Consider the following 16,010-nt stretch of genomic DNA (forward strand, 5'->3'; position numbering starts at 1 on the left):
GCTACATTTGGTGGGTCAAATCACCCAACCGAAATCAAAGCATGGCCTTTAATATACAGAGTGGAGCCGCTATCACCTCGTCCCCTACAGTGTAATAGATGTTGGCGTTATGGGCACACAGTGAAAGGATGCAGGTCAGTACCTAGATGCAGAATTTGTGGTGAGACGCACAACTCAAACGACTGTAAAAGTAATGAAGAAAAATGCTTTCTTTGCAATGAAGCACACTGTGCTGATAACCCGAATCGCTCATCCAAGGCACATGAAATCCAAATTCTTGAAATTGTAGACAGTATACGATGCTCCCAAAAGGATGCCATTGCTGAAATTCACGCGAGAACTCAAGGGTACGCAGGAGCAGCTGCCCACCATTATATAGCAATGAAAGCATCATTTTCTCTATCAATTGCGCACATGATCGAGAACGCTGCGGATAAGGCTATGCAATGCCTTGCTACCACCCTGGTTGAGTCGCTGTCGCATATTATAAATAACCAAATCGCACAAGTCTATGGAGCGCTGATAGATATAAGTACGGCTTTAGAAAATGCTGAGTCTGCAGAGCCCACGTTTTGAGGCAAAGCGAGAGTGCACAGGAAGCTTCTCAGGATACACAAAATATGGACATACATCTCAAATGCCTAAAGCGTTCTAGATCACCTGTATCGAAAAAAACCTGGCTCGCCGAACCATGTAAAAAGCAAGAAATACCAGAAGAACCACCTTTCAACAACCGATTTTCTAAAAGAAAGTATTTGTTAGTTGGGAGGCGGCCACGCCGCTCCAGCAGTAAACGTGACAGTCGGACCATGCCAACAGAAAAGAACAGCCAGTTTTATTCACACTCGTGAATATATATAGGAAAGTAAGGGGGAGAGGGAAGGGGGATAAGATTGTGCACATGCGCACTTGAGAGCTTGGGTCGCGTCGTTCAATGGGTTACAGCATTTCTTCCCCCTTAGTAGCCAAAACGCACGACCGGTTTCTTGGCTCGTGTGGAGCGACGTAGTACGTATGGTTGCGATTCTGGGGTACTCTGAGAGGTAGCCGGCGCCGTTGTTTCTAGTCGTACCGGCCCTGGGGAAACCGGTGTAGATGGCCTCGACATGTCGTCGGCTGCTGGCGTTTCATCTGGGCTCCGCTTGCGAACTTGATCCACGTGGCAGCGGACAAGGCCATCCACAGTCTTTACCTCCAGGAGGCGAGTGCCACGCGTGGCCTCCACTGTGCCTGGGAACCACTTGTCTCCGGCGCCGTAATTTCGCACGTACACGTAGTCTCCCGGTGCGAAATTCCAGCCTGGGTCACTCGCAGCTTTGGCAGGATAGACTCTGGAAGGAAAAGACATCTCCATTCTTGTGCGCAGACGGTATCCTAATAGCCTCTCTGAGGGAGAAGGACCCTCCTGGTGTGGTGCGTTCCGATAATTGCACAATACACGTGCCAGTGAGGTGAGGAGGCAAGTGCCGCCTATCTTCTTCAAGCCATCTTTGATAGTGCGCACGGCTCGCTCTGCTAGTCCATTACTCTGGGGGTGATAGGGAGGTGTTCGAATATGCGCAATGCCATTGCGCTCCATGAACTGCTCGAACTCTCGTGCCGTGAATGGCGTCCCGTTGTCAGAAACCACCGTGCGCGGTATACCAAAACGGCTAAATATCGTTCTGAGGGCCTCGACTGTGCTATGCGAGTTGGCCTGCGACACGGGAAGCGCCTCAATCCACTTAGTGTGCGCGTCGACAACGATGAGTAACATTTTCCCTTTTACTGGTCCCGCATAGTCCACATGTAACCGCGACCACCTTTCGTGCGTCTCGGGCCAATTTACTGGTTCTTTTGCCTGAGCCATCGGCAACGCTTGCACACAGTTTTGGCATGTCGCCGCAACGCGCTCGATGTCTTGCTCTACGCCGGGCCACCAAAATAACGATCTGGCCTTCGCCTTCATGGTGGAAATTCCTTGGTGGGCTTCATGCAGTAGCCTTAGCAACTTCCCGCGTGCTGCTGTCGGCACTACAAAGCGATGGCCCCAGTAAAGAAGTTCTTCACTAACAGACAGCTCATGCCGCCTTTTGTAAAAATCGGCGATTTCTGTAGTTTCCGTGTCGAGTTTTTTCGGCCAACCTTCCCAGGTATACTTGCGTACCTGGAAAAGTACCTCATCCGCGACGGCGAGTGCCTGGAGTTCCTTCCATGGCAGGGCCGGCTGATCCCACTGGTCCAGGGTCAGAACTTGAGCTTCGTCCTCCTGGTCCACTTCTTCCTGCAACGGTTGGGGTAGACGGCTAAGAGCATCAGCATTGCACATGAGTTTACCCGGTCGATGTTGCAACCGATAACGGTAGGCACCAAGTATGATGGCCCAACGCTGAATGCGCGCAGCGGCCATAGCCGGCGTCTGACGATCCGCTCTTAGGAGACCCAACAGTGGTTGATGGTCGGTTAGAAGCGTGACTGTCTGCCCAGCAGATAATCTCGGAATCGCGTGACGCCATAAACCAGAGCCAACGCCTCACGTTCAATCTGTGCATAATTCTTTTCTGCGGCAGTAAGCGTCCTGGATCGAAATCCAAGGGGCTGATACTGTCCTTCAATTCGGTGGAATAGTGCCGCTCCCACACCGTAGGGTGACGCGTCGCACTCCAGAAATAGCTCTCGTGCGGGATCGAAGTGAGTTAACACAGGCGCGGAACACAAAACGGCTTTTGCTTTTCGGAAGGCATCGTTTTCGTGCTCATCCCAAGACCATTTCGATTTCTTTTCCAGAAGAAGGTATAGGGGACTCAGGAGCGTGGACAGATTAGGCAAGAATTTATTGTAGAAAGTTAGCATGCCCAAAAAAGACCGCGATTCCGTGACATTGTGAGGAGTCGGTGCCAGCTTAATTGCTTCGATGTTCTTGTCTGACGGGTGCAACCCTGCCGCGTCAATTCTGTGTCCTAGATACGTAACTGACTCCTCACCTATTCGGCACTTGTCCGCGCGGAGCTTCACGTCGTACTCCCTGAACCGCTGCAAGACTGCTTGCAGGTTCGCAGTTGGCTTATCGTTCGCATCTGCTATCAGGACGTCGTCTAAGTACGCTTGAACCCCTGGGAGGCCTTGCAGCACCTGCTCAATTGTTCGTTGAAAAATCGCAGGGGCCGAGGCTATCCCAAACGGTAGCCTGTTATAACAAAAGAGGCCCTTGTGAGTGTTTATAACCGCTAACTTGCGCGAATCTTCGTCTAGAAGAATTTGGTTGTAGGCATCACGTAGATCCACGATACTGAACTGCTGCCCTCCACGAAGCGTAGCGAAAATGTCGTCCACTACGGGTAGAGGATAACTTTCCATTTCACATACTGGGTTTAGAGTAACTTTGAAATCGCCACAGATGCGGACTGTTCCGTCACGTTTCAGCACTGGCACCACCGGGGTTGCCCATTCTGAATAGGAAACTGGCGTAATAATGCCTTCGGCCACGAGTCGATCTAGCTCGGCGGACACTTTGTCTAGCAAAGAAAATGGAATTTTTCTTGCCTTACAGAACCTTGGGGTTGCTCCGTCCTTTATATGAAGCCGTGCTGGTGGTCCCTTGATGGCTCCCAGGCCCTCCGCAAAAAGGTCTGCGTACTGTTCCAGCACGGGTGCCGCTGTCCGACTCTCCAGCTTCCCGTCCGATGAGAGTGACGCGATGTGAAGAAGCGGTGCCCCTTGTGTCTCGAGCATCTGTAACAGGTCACGGCCGCAAAGGCTAGGACCTTCGCAGTCTAACACAACGAGATCGCAGTCAACTGTTGCAGACTTGTAGGAAGCTTGCATTTTGACAATGCCCCGCACTGGTATCTTCCCAAGATAGCATGACAGAGTTAATGCAGCTTTACAAAGCGGTGGCCACTTATGACGATAGGCTTCGTATATCGCTTTAGGCACTACGCAGACAGGTGAACCTGTGTCGATTATCATATTCAGTGGCACTCCGTTCCATGTAACCTGCTTGTGTAGGGGCGGAACCAGGCTTCCATTACCCTTCACTGACCATATTTGTAGTGCATTACAATCGTTATCTTCACTTTCCGCTGAACACTCTGTTATCGCGAAGGTTCTGTTGGTGGTGGCTGTCCGGGAGCATACTCGCGCCAAGTGACCTTGTCGCCCACATTTGTAGCACCTGCGCCGTCGTAATGAGCATTCCCTGGCTTGATGTCCCTGTTTGCCACAGCAGCTGCAGTGCTGCGATAAGCTGCTCCGTTCGCTCCTGCTGATTTCGGGTTGCCTGCTACGCTGCACGTTGAACACCCCAACGGCGTCACCTTGCCCGGTCATCTGTTGCGACCCTAACTCCGCGCTTTCGGCTGCTAGAGCTAGTGCTTCCGCTTCTGCCAGCGTCAAGTCCTTTTTGGCTAATAGTTGTTTCTGCAGGTTTTTCGAGCGCACTCCACAAACGATGCGGTCCCTCAGCATTCGCTCCAACATTGAAGAGAAGTTGCAGTTATGCGCTAGCTTGCGAATCTCGACGATAAATGCCTGCACGGACTCCCCTTCTTGTTGGTTTCGGTGAAAGAACTTGAAGCTTTCTGATATCTCGTTAGGGGACGGATCATAGTGCTCGTTCAAGGTTGAAACAACTTCTTCGTAACTCAGCGAGCTTGGTTTTCGCGGTGCGATTCTGCCGCAAAGGATTTCAACGGTCCTCGATCCTAACGCAGCCACCAACAAGGCCCTTTTCTTCGCGTCGTCCGTAACTTCGTTCGCTTCGAAGTAGGCGTCAATCTTAACGAGATACGCTTGCCACTTATCTGTCTCCTCTGCAAAATCCGGAAGCTTGAGGGCCATGGCTGCGGGCGGGCTGATGGGCGTCTTCGTCTTGGTCTCGCCGCTGGCGCCCGGCTTACACGTATCGGTGGGTATTCTCGTCGCCACTGTTAGTTGGGAGGCGGCCACGCCGCTCCAGCAGTAAACGCGACAGTCGGACCATGCCAACAGAAAAGAACAGCCAGTTTTATTCACACTCGTGAATATATATAGGAAAGTAAGGGGGAGAGGGAAGGGGGATAAGATTGTGCACATGCGCACTTGAGAGCTTGGGTCGCGTCGTTCAATGGGTTACAGCAGTATTTTAGATAAGGTAGTTGCCAAAACCATTCTAACGAAATCTTAGGGTCTCTTAAAATTATACATCGGAACTGCCGATCTCTTTACTCAGCCATAACAGATCTGTTATACCTGTCTTTGAAATTTGATCCGGCTATTATTACGTTACTAGATACTTGGCTTTCCATACACCACTTGTTTCACCTACCCAACTTCCAAAATTTTCGTCTAGACCGTCCATTCAATGGCGGAGGTTTAGCGATCTTTATAATCAATAAAATTAGTTTAAAAGTTAGTTTATACAAATGTATGTCTTCTGAATGCGAAATTTTTGCGTTAGATATTACCTTGCCAGGATACTTGCCTTTCTCGCTAATAAACGTCTACTTTCCTGTAGGCGTTCAAGACATGAGATTGTTAGATATGGCTGCTAATTCAGGCTGTAAGGAAAAAATTATAGTTGTAGACTTCAATTATCACCATCCATGCTGGGGTTTTAGAACGGATCAATGTGGACAACGGTTGTGGGACTGGTCAGTAGACAACAATTTATTGTGCCTTAACGCTAGAACTCCCACATTTATTCGAGGTCATTCACGCTCCGCTTTAGATTTAACTTAGAAGTGTGGCAGCTTGGGCTAGTTGGTATGGCATGAGGATAGTTATAGCGCGAGAACAAAACGTCTTTCGTGTCCTTCTTGTTTCTGTGCCGTCATTTTGTTCTCGCGCTATAACTATCGTCATCGTTTAGATTTAAGCTTTGTAAGCTCGGCTATTGCTAGTACATCGTGGACAGCCTTTGATGGAGCCTCTAATAGTGACCACTTTTCTATAATGTTCCAGATCGCTTGCCCTGTTAAACCATCATGCTTCCATGCCCGTATCTATATAAACTATCCAAAATTTCGAAACAACCCAAAAGCTGCTTTAGACTCTCCTTCTCAAGATAGTGATGACAGTAAAGCTATGAAGTTAAGCACAGTAATTAAAACGACATACAAAAGCACTGAATTTGCTGTTCAATCGGCAGAGAGAGTACCCATAGTCCCTGGTGGAATTCTGACTGTTCACGAGATCACAGATGACAGGCAACTTGGAAGAAGCTAATACATAATCAGTCCCCTAAGAACTGGTAAGATTATAAATTTCTTGCTGCTGTATTTAAACGCACAGTGGCCCAAGCTAAATAAGAATATGATAAAAGACATTTTGGTATTCTCTCAAAACCTAAGTGTAAGAAAGCTTTATTTCAATATATGCAATGTCGCAAAATTCTGCCGTCTACAGTAAATACTGATTATGAAAAACTATCATATGAAGAAATCAAAAGCTCTTTAGAGTCAATTGGCAGAGGTCTAAAAATTATATTTTCTTTGACTATGGCTTTCAACTGGGAAAAGTCCAGCATAAGCGGTGACTGCAAAAACGTAACGCTGTCTGAAGCATCAAAAGTAATTCGAGATCTACCCTCGTCAGCTCCTGGTCCACATGGAATCACAGTTCCTATGATTAAAATTTTATTCAAGCTATCCCCTAGCAAGGTCCTCAATCTTATAAACTACTCTTTAAAAAACACCTGGATACTATTTAACTGGAAAATAGCTAAGGTAATCTCATTAATAAAAAAGCAAGGATTACGTTTTAACATAGAAAATATCGGACCCATCTAGCTAACTCCTAACATGGTGAAGCTCATAGAGAGGGTCCTAATTGGCCGAATAAACTTTTGGATGACGAATAAGTTAATATTAAAGCCAAACTAAATTGGTTATCGCAGTGAATGCTTCATTTGGTGTGCCCATGCGAATTTTGAGAGTCAAATACAGCTCGCTCGTAAAAGGAAACAGTACGCAGCATTAGTAACTCTGGACATAGCTAAAGTGTATGACAGTGTCAAGCACACTATTCTACTGAACACCTTGCAGAGCCTAAAGTTTTCTCATCATATTATTGAGTGGATAGCGGAATTCTTAAAATCAAGGAAATTTTATTGCGCGATGGATGGATGTTGTTCGCATAAATTTGAACAGAAACGCGATGTTCCCCCAAAGTCCGTCCTATCTCCAGCATTATTCAATATACTATTCTAATTGTTCGGAATCTCAGAGTCTACATTTATGCAGATCATATCGCATTCTTCGCTGCAGAGAGCGACATTTACTCACTACACCGAAAATTGCAAAGGTATACTACTACTCTAGAAATTTGGTTGCAATTCATTTCATTATCATTGAACGTCAGTAAAAGTGCACGCTTAAAGTTTCCTTAGCAGATTCAGTTTCATTTTTTGTATTATATAATCGGGAACCTATTCCACAAGTAGATTCAGTCAAGTACTTAGGAATGATTTATAATGAAAAGCTAAATTGGAGCCCACACATAGAATATATAACAGCAAAGGCACAACGGGTGTTAGGTTTATTACGCAGGCTAAGCACGGAAAATACGGGCTGCGCAGAGACACGATAATAATGATATATAAAATGTATGTGCTCCCAATATTGGAATTTGGGTGTGTATTATTTTTGGGGGTCGATGGTTATAAACTTAAACCTTTAGTAATGTTAGAGTGAGAAGCCCTTCGAATATGCCTGGGACTTGCCAGGTTCGTGGCGAATAATGTAATGTATCAAAAAGTGCGACTGCCAACACTCCTCTGTCGATTCCGCATCCTAACGGTTCAAATCTTAAAGTTCTACAGTTTACCGGCACGAAGATCTGAGTACGTATTTATCAGCGACCCTGACTCTTTCTTTCTTGCACATTTGCCTCGATTTCATACACCTCAGATAATTTTTGTTAGAAAAAAACTGGATTGCATAAATGTAAACCTTAGCACGGTAATTGAAACTGATTCCTCAACCCTCAACATTAGGATAGAGTACGATAAAATATCTCCCCCACAAGCCAAGTTGCAATCTTTTAGATTTTTGGCCACTACATTAAAATATTACTTGGTACAAGCAGAAACAAAGAATGTAATAGCTAGAGATGCTTCTGTCAACAATGAAAAGGCAGGCGTAGGAATTGCATCTGATTTCCTCAACTGGTCTTTTGCAGTGGGGCTTCCAGATTTCACTCCTATATTTGAAGCCGAGCTAGCAGCTATTATTTTAACGCTTCGAAAAATTGCTACGACTGAAACCAGTGCAATCATCCTAACAGACTCTCTTTTGGTGTGTGCAGCTCTGAGTACCTCAATACAATCTCGTTCCCTAGCAGTGTTCCACACAATAGCACCGCCGCATTTAAAACTCCTAAAGTTCTAGTGGGTTTCAAGTCACCGCGGATTACAGTTAAATGAATCGGCAGATGCCTTGGCGCGAGTTTCACTTGATGGACCAGTAATTTCTGTACTTCCCGAGTTAGAATGCTTTTCAGGGGTTAGATATTGGAAATGCGCTATTTTCACAGATAGTTTGGAAAATATCACAAAATGGACAGATTATCAGCACCCCAAATTTCCATGAAAATACCAGTGAAGTCCGTCAAAAAAACTTGAAGTTATCATCTCCAGATTCCGGTGCCGTGTTTCCCCATTGAATTTTTATTTACACTGAGCTGGTCTGACACTTTCCCCCCTTTGTCCATTCTGCGAAGAATCAGAAACTATTGAACATTATTTTGGCTCATGTCAGAGCAATGCAGTAATTAGGAAAAGACGTCTAGCTATTCTATTTGCAAAGCTAGGTTTAAATTTAACCACAGAAAATGTTCTAAATTGTGTTGTTGTTTTGGGAAATTGCCACAGAGATGCATTTGATGCAGTGTGTAATTTCATTCAAGCCTCTAAACATTTTTCAACATAAAGTCCACGTTGAGAAATACTAAAAAAAAAATAGCGGGAATGGAATGGAATGAAAAAACTTTATTTCGGTCCTGCAGGACGCGCTTAGCGCGTAGCGGGCATCTCCCACGTAGGGACCCACAGGGAGCACCTGGCGGCCGATAGCGGGTCAAGAAGTAATTTTCGAAATATGGATAAATCCGCGACATACCAAATTAATTGGGTTTGGCAAAACCAGCTGTCTGGTCGGCTCCCAAAATCAAGGTATAGTTATTAGTGTCTATTTTCTTTTGATTTTTTTTTTTTCACTCTCTGGATTTTTATTTTTCAATATACTGTCTTCATACTACAATATTTTTTCCTTTTTTTTGTCGTAAGCAATAGTGCAGTTATCGTATATATGAGACTGTGTGTTCTTTTGGCCAATCTCCCAGAGTGGAAATGAGCCTTGGATTAGAGGCTACAAACAAACAATCAGTGCACAGGCTGGTTCCGCCATTACCACTTGACTTGCCGTGACAACTCTCCTATTATATAAAATAGTGCTGCTCTAAAACGCCTCATTTTAATATATATATATATATATATATATATATATATATATATATATATATATATATATATATGCACTCCCACGTTTAAATTGACATAGATACCCAATAAAGTGGCTAGGGGGATAGCTGTCGTGGTAGCTCAGTGGTAGAGCATCGAACGCATTATTCGAAGGTCGCATGTTCGGATCCTGCCCGCGGCAAGTTATCTTTTCACCCACTTTTCTTTCTTCTTATTTACATTACAATTGGCCTAATAACTTCCCCTATACCTTCCTTGGCATTATTGTCTGTTAGATCTAATTATTATTGTGTAAAAACACAAAAAACGAGCCCTTAAGTATGTACTTGTTTCCCTTATATATATATATATATATATAAATATATTACTGCTCAAGGCAAATTATTTTTTCAGCCCCTTTTCATTTTTTTTATTTACATTACATTGCTTCTAATAACTTCCCCTATACATACCTTCACATTATTGTCTGTTGGATATCATTATTATTGTGTCAAAACTCGGAAAAACGAGCTCGTATACATGAAGGCCGTGCCACAACTGAAGCATTAGTAAAAGCATTTTCCTTCTCAATGTGTGCTACCTTCAACTTCATTTATTGCCCCCGCAGGGGCGCCAGCGCAAGTAGGCGTTTGGTGTGTAGCGACACCACGGACCCGAGCTAACAGTGAAGTTTTGGCTCCCTCCCACGCCTAGCCGTGCGTGGCTTTGCCGTGTCCGGGGAAAAGGGGATCCTGGGGGCTGAGCTGACGCCTGGTGATTGGATCTTTAAGGCCCCCTGGCCGAGGCAACACACCCCTTTGGCCCCGGCTTCACCTAGACGGCACCTCTGGGCTGACCCACCCAGGGGAAATCGACAGTCACCTTTTCCTATCTCTCCCTCCCTACATCTTCGTCTTTTCTCCTCTTTAAATCTATCCTGTCTTCTTCTCTTTTCCGTTTACTTCATTGTTTACTGGCGGCAAGGGTTAACCTCGTGTAGGTATCCAACCTTGGGTATGCTATATCCGGTTATAGTGACAGCGTACAGCTGGCGTTGTGCAGACTTAGTTCAAGTCTTGCTGCGTCCCCTTGTTGGACTCCGTGGTGGGCGGTTGGCGCTGTCGCCAAACACACGCACTACTCCCATGGCTAAACAAGCTACTTTACTCCTTGATCGCCCTCAAAAAAGAGGGCGCACTGAAGCACCCTTCCACTTTTTCCTAAAAAGCAATGACATATTTCCAAAATACCATGTGATCCATAGTGAGGGCAACCTAACTGCTCGCAAATTGTCTTCTTTTCTGGTGGCGAAATGCCTTGGAAACATCATTGGACCAGGCTACAAGGCCTCAAAAATGACTAGCGGTGATTTGCTACTTGAACTTAAGAACAAAGATCAATTTGAGAAAATGATTGAGTTGAAATGCATTGGTGATGTACCAGTCACAGTGTCTGCACATAGAACAATGAACATGAGCCGCGGTGTAATATCAGAAGATGGCTTTTTGCACCTTAGTGATGAAGAACTTCTTGATGGGTTCCAGAATCAAAATGTCATAAAGGTTGAAAGAATATTGATTTGCTGGAAAAATGAGCAGATCCATACTAAGCATATAATACTAACCTTTGACAGCTGTGTGCTTCCTACCACACTAGATGTAGGCTACATCAAACTTTGCGTGAGGCCGTATATCCCAAACCCTCGGCGGTGCTATAAGTGCCAGCGGTATGGGCACGGATGGCAGACATACCGGGGAAAGCAGACATGTGCCAAATGCAGCTCCAATGAACACAAGTCAGACGATTGCGAATCATCTCCTCATTGTGTGAACTGTGATGGAAGTCATCCAGCCTACTCTGGAACATGTCCTAAATGGAAGATCGAAAAAGAGATCATCTCACTAAAATTAAAAAAAAACATAACATTTCGTGAAGCAAGGAACTGTCTGTCATACCTTGATCACATCAGTTTTGCTGAGGTGGTGCAACGGGGGGTAGTGCCACAAGTGCCTCGGCAGTCTACTACAGTTGCCAACAGTGGCCCAGTAATCACTTCGTCCACCCCCCAGGTGGCTGCTGCTATTGCCGCGCCACCAACATCAAAGGTGGGTCTGCAGGCCTCGGCTCAACAGGCACCGAAGCTGAATCGAATTCTAATGCCAGAAACACAAGTCTCTGTGCCCGGTTCTCGACCTTCCAGTGCCTCGGAGAAGGCAATGGAAATCGATGGATGAACATCAGCGTCGTTGACGCCCAAAGATCAGCACTCCTTGGAGCGCAATAAGAAAGGGAAACATCCCGTAACCGCTCCATCAAATGGGTCGGTAACCTGAAGGGTAGCCTCCCCTTTAACACATATTTTTAGCACATTCATCTGAACACAGGACACATACATTTCTTCTCAATATGACCACACAAATACTACAATGGAATGCCAGAGGCCTATTTAATAACCTAGATGATATCAAAGACTTGCTAAATGGCTATCAGCCAAAAGTGTTCTGTGTTCAAGAAACTCATTTAAAGTCAACTCATGAGAATTTCTTAAATCAATATGTGGTTTTTCGTAAAGATCGAAATGGTGGGAATTTCTCTTCTGGAGGTGTGGCCATCATTGCAAAAAAAAGCGTAGCATGCCAGCACATTGTGCTACAAAGCTCTCTTGAGGTTGTGGCTGTTCGCGCTATTCTATTCAACCATCCTATATCTATCTGTTCAATCTACATAGCCCTTGACAAACCATTCAATAAAACAGAGTTCGAAAAGCTTATCGATCAGCTTTCAGAACCATGTGTGTTAATTGGAGATTTAATGCTCACAGTTTGCTATGGGGTGATACCAAATGTGATGCGAGAGGTCCTGCAATAGAAAACTTTCTTCTCGCATCTGGAGCCTGTCTGCTCAATAAGGCAGAGCCAACATTCTTCAGTACCACACACAATACATATTCATGCATAGATTTAGCCATTGGGTCACCATCACTCCTACCTTACTTAGATTGGAAAGTTATTAATAATCCATATGGAAGTGACCATTTTCCAACTCTTTTAGTAACAAAACAACGGGATGACCGGCCGTCTTATCCTAAAAAGTGGAACTTTCATGTTGCAAACTGGGTGAAATTCAGAGAGCTATGTACGCTACACCTCGAAGAGGTAGACCATTTGGAAGTAGAAGAGATGACCAACTATATCTCTGAATATGTTCTTACTTGTGCAAACAAGTGCATACTGCAGTCCAGGAATGATAAGGTTAACACAAAGCCATGGTGGAATCGGGAGTGTGAAATTGCTAAAAAACGGCAAAACAAAGCATGGAGGAGAGGACTTTTTCTCGCTACCCAACAGCAGAAAACTTGATAACCTTCAAAATTTGCAAAGCGAATGGCAGGCGTACTCGCCATACAGCCAAACGGGAAAGCTGGACACACTACATATCCTCAATAAACTCCTACACAGACGTCAGCAAGGTTTATAGTAGGGTGCATAAACTTAAAGGACAAGGCCCAAATCCCTTCCTTTTGGTGAATGACTGTGGTGATACAATAGAAGAACAGGCAAACGCTCTTGGCGAACACTTCGAGAAAATGTCAAGCTCAGAAAACTATACCCCTAAGTTCTTATGCCACAAAAGCATAGCTGAAAGTGTACCTCTGTGCTGGAACAAGCCTGTATCAGACGGATACAATAAACCACTAACGCTATTTGAACTGAAGCTTGCCCTTGGTTCCTGTGGAAGTTACCGATGAAATGATCAATTACCGATGAAATGATCAGAAATCTCCCTGATGAAACCCTGAACTGCCTTTTAGCACTTTACAACAAGATTTTCAATACCAGCAAAATACCTTCTGCTTCAAAAGAGGCAATAGTACTACCAACCCTTAAACAGGGCAAAAATCCCTCTTCGGTAAATAGTTACAGGCCTATTGCCCTCACAAGCTGCCTACTCACAGTGTTTGAAGAAATGATTAACTGCTGCTTGGTCTATTACTTGGAATACAACGGTATATTGGACCCGTGCCAGTCTGGTTTCCGTACAGCTAGATCCACAACTGGCAGTCTTGTCCTCCTCGAGTCGTATATACGTGACGCGTTTGTACACAATCAATACTGTCTGTCTGTTTTCTTTGATCTTGAGAAGACATATGATACTACCTGGCGATACGGAATCCTGCAAGATCTACTGTCTTTCGGTATATGTGGCAGGTTGACTACCATCTTAAGAGATTACCTGTCTGAAAGGAAGTTCCGTCTAAGAATAGGTACTGTGTTATCGCGCACATTTCTTCAAGAAAATGGAGTGCCGCAGGGAGGAGTATTAAGCTGCACACTATTTATAGTTAAAATGAACTCTCTTCGCTCTGTTATTCCACCTGCGATATCGTACTCCGTATACGTGGACGACATCCAAATTAGTTTCAAATTGTGTAACTTGGCTGTATGCGAATGCCAAATACAGTTAGGTGTTAACCGACTTGCAAAATGGGCTGACGAGAATGGTTTTAAGTTCAACACTGACAAGACTACTAGTGTGCTTTTCTCTAGATGACGAGGTGTACATCCTGGCCCCTGCATACTAATGAATGAACAAAACATAGTCATCGCGAAAGAACAAAAATTCCTCGGTGTAATTTTTTATTCCAAACTCACCTTCATCGAGCACATAAAACGGCTGAAGTTAAAATGTCTCAAGACCATGAACCTTTTAACGATCTTATCACATCAGTCATTGGGGACAGACAAGCACTGTCTCATATCTCTGTTTCGAAGCCTGGTTCTGTCATGCATAGACTATGGATGCATAGTATATTAGTCAGCTTCAAGGACAGCACTGAAAATGTTGGACCCTGTATACCACTTAGGTATCCAGCTGGCACTTGGTGCCTTCCATACCAGCCCTATTCACAACCTTTATGCAGAGTCAGATCAGTGGCCACTGGACTATCAGCGCACATATCTAGGAGTCAACTAAGCAGTTAAGATCATGTCTCTGATGCAGCACCCATGCAAAACACTTATGAACGATGTGTCTACTACCCAGTTATACCTAAACCGTCCTTCTATTGCCCCACCGATTCCATTGGCAATAAGACCTGCAGTAGAAAAACTTGCAATTTTTTTCAATGACTTAGAAGAAAGTGACTATGTCGAACACATCCCTCCCTGGCAGCAGTGTCCAGTCACTTGTGACTGGTCTTTCAAAGACATCATAAAGGAAAATTGTCCAAGTGCACTCATTGAGCAACATTTCTTGGCCCTTGAACACAAATATCGTTCAACCGTGTTCTTCTCTGATGGCTCAAAGTCTCAAACATCTGTATCTTGTGCAACCTACGGACAAAAGTTCTCGGACACCAGAACCATGCATACACATACCAGCATTTTCACAGCGGAAGCCTATGGTATCCTGCCTATTATACAACACATTAAACAATACAGGATACAAAAGTCTATAGTGTACACAGATTCTTTGAGTGCTGTCAGGGCCCTGTCTTGTGGCAAGTACAGCAAGAACCTTACTTTCAACAAGCTCCTTAACGAAATCTATGCAGCCTATAACCTAAAACTTTTTATTGTTATTTGCTGGGTTCCAGGTCATTCTGGAATTGCGGGCAATGAAATAGTGGACAAGAATGCACGAGAAGCTGCTGGCTGACAAACCATAGATATAACCTCTGTTCCGGGTGTAGATCTAGACCCTGTTGTACGTAGAGGTCTACGCAATCACTGGCAAGCTGAATGGGACAAAGAAGTCGACAACAAACTCCACCTTGAAAAACCCCAACTGAGAAAACTTATCCCACAAAAACTCAACAGTTTCGCCGAAGTCACTCTAACACGGCTCAGAATAGGCCACACTTATGCCACACATAAACACCTTTTGACAGGCACTGATCCACCTACATGTATACGCTGTGCAGAGAATCTAATCATTTCGCATGTCCTCATACAATGTCCTGTGCTTCACCAAGCACGACTGACCCATTTCAGGGAGCTCTATCGATATTCTATCCCACTTCATCCAGCGCTGTTTTTATCACTTGATGCAGTGGTTGACCTTAAGAGACTTCTTCATTATCTTGGGAAAGTCACATTTTTAACAATGATATCATTCCATCCTAGCCACCAGGCTGCGCCTCAAGTGTGAGGTACCGCCAGGTGCATAAAAAGTATGTCTGAGCCTTCGCAGTTCTTGCTCAGGCAAGGACTTCAGCTGCGAGGGTCTTGGGCCTTGCAGACTAATTTATTGTCACAGACTTCAGTCAACAAATGAAGGTTTTTAACAAAGTGACATTCCTTCTAAATGCACCGTGTTTTAAATGGTTCATATATATTTGTTACACATCATTTGTTTTAATTTTTAAACTAATAACCTGAAACGAAACAACACATGTACTGGCGCTCTTTGGCCTTAGATGCCCTTGTGCCAATAAAACTTAACGTAATAATAATAATTCATTTATTGCAAAAATTACTGGACCTCTCGAATATTCTCTTCAAGTCATATATATATATATACTTGGTTATTTGTACTTGGTTATTCTTGATGTCTCTTCATTGTATACAAATATTCTTCCCGATGACGGCATAGC

At 44.5% G+C, this 16,010-nt stretch overlaps 1 protein-coding gene across 12 annotated transcripts in view; it reads left to right on the top strand.

Moving 5' to 3' along the window:
* LOC119178128 (uncharacterized) overlaps positions 1-16,010 on the top strand; it is a 435,306-nt gene that overhangs the window by 283,066 nt on the left and 136,230 nt on the right. The gene's annotated exons all lie outside the window — the stretch shown is intronic.

Source organism: Rhipicephalus microplus, chromosome 3 (genome assembly GCF_043290135.1).
Source record: "Rhipicephalus microplus isolate Deutch F79 chromosome 3, USDA_Rmic, whole genome shotgun sequence".
NCBI lineage: Eukaryota > Metazoa > Arthropoda > Arachnida > Ixodida > Ixodidae > Rhipicephalus > Rhipicephalus microplus.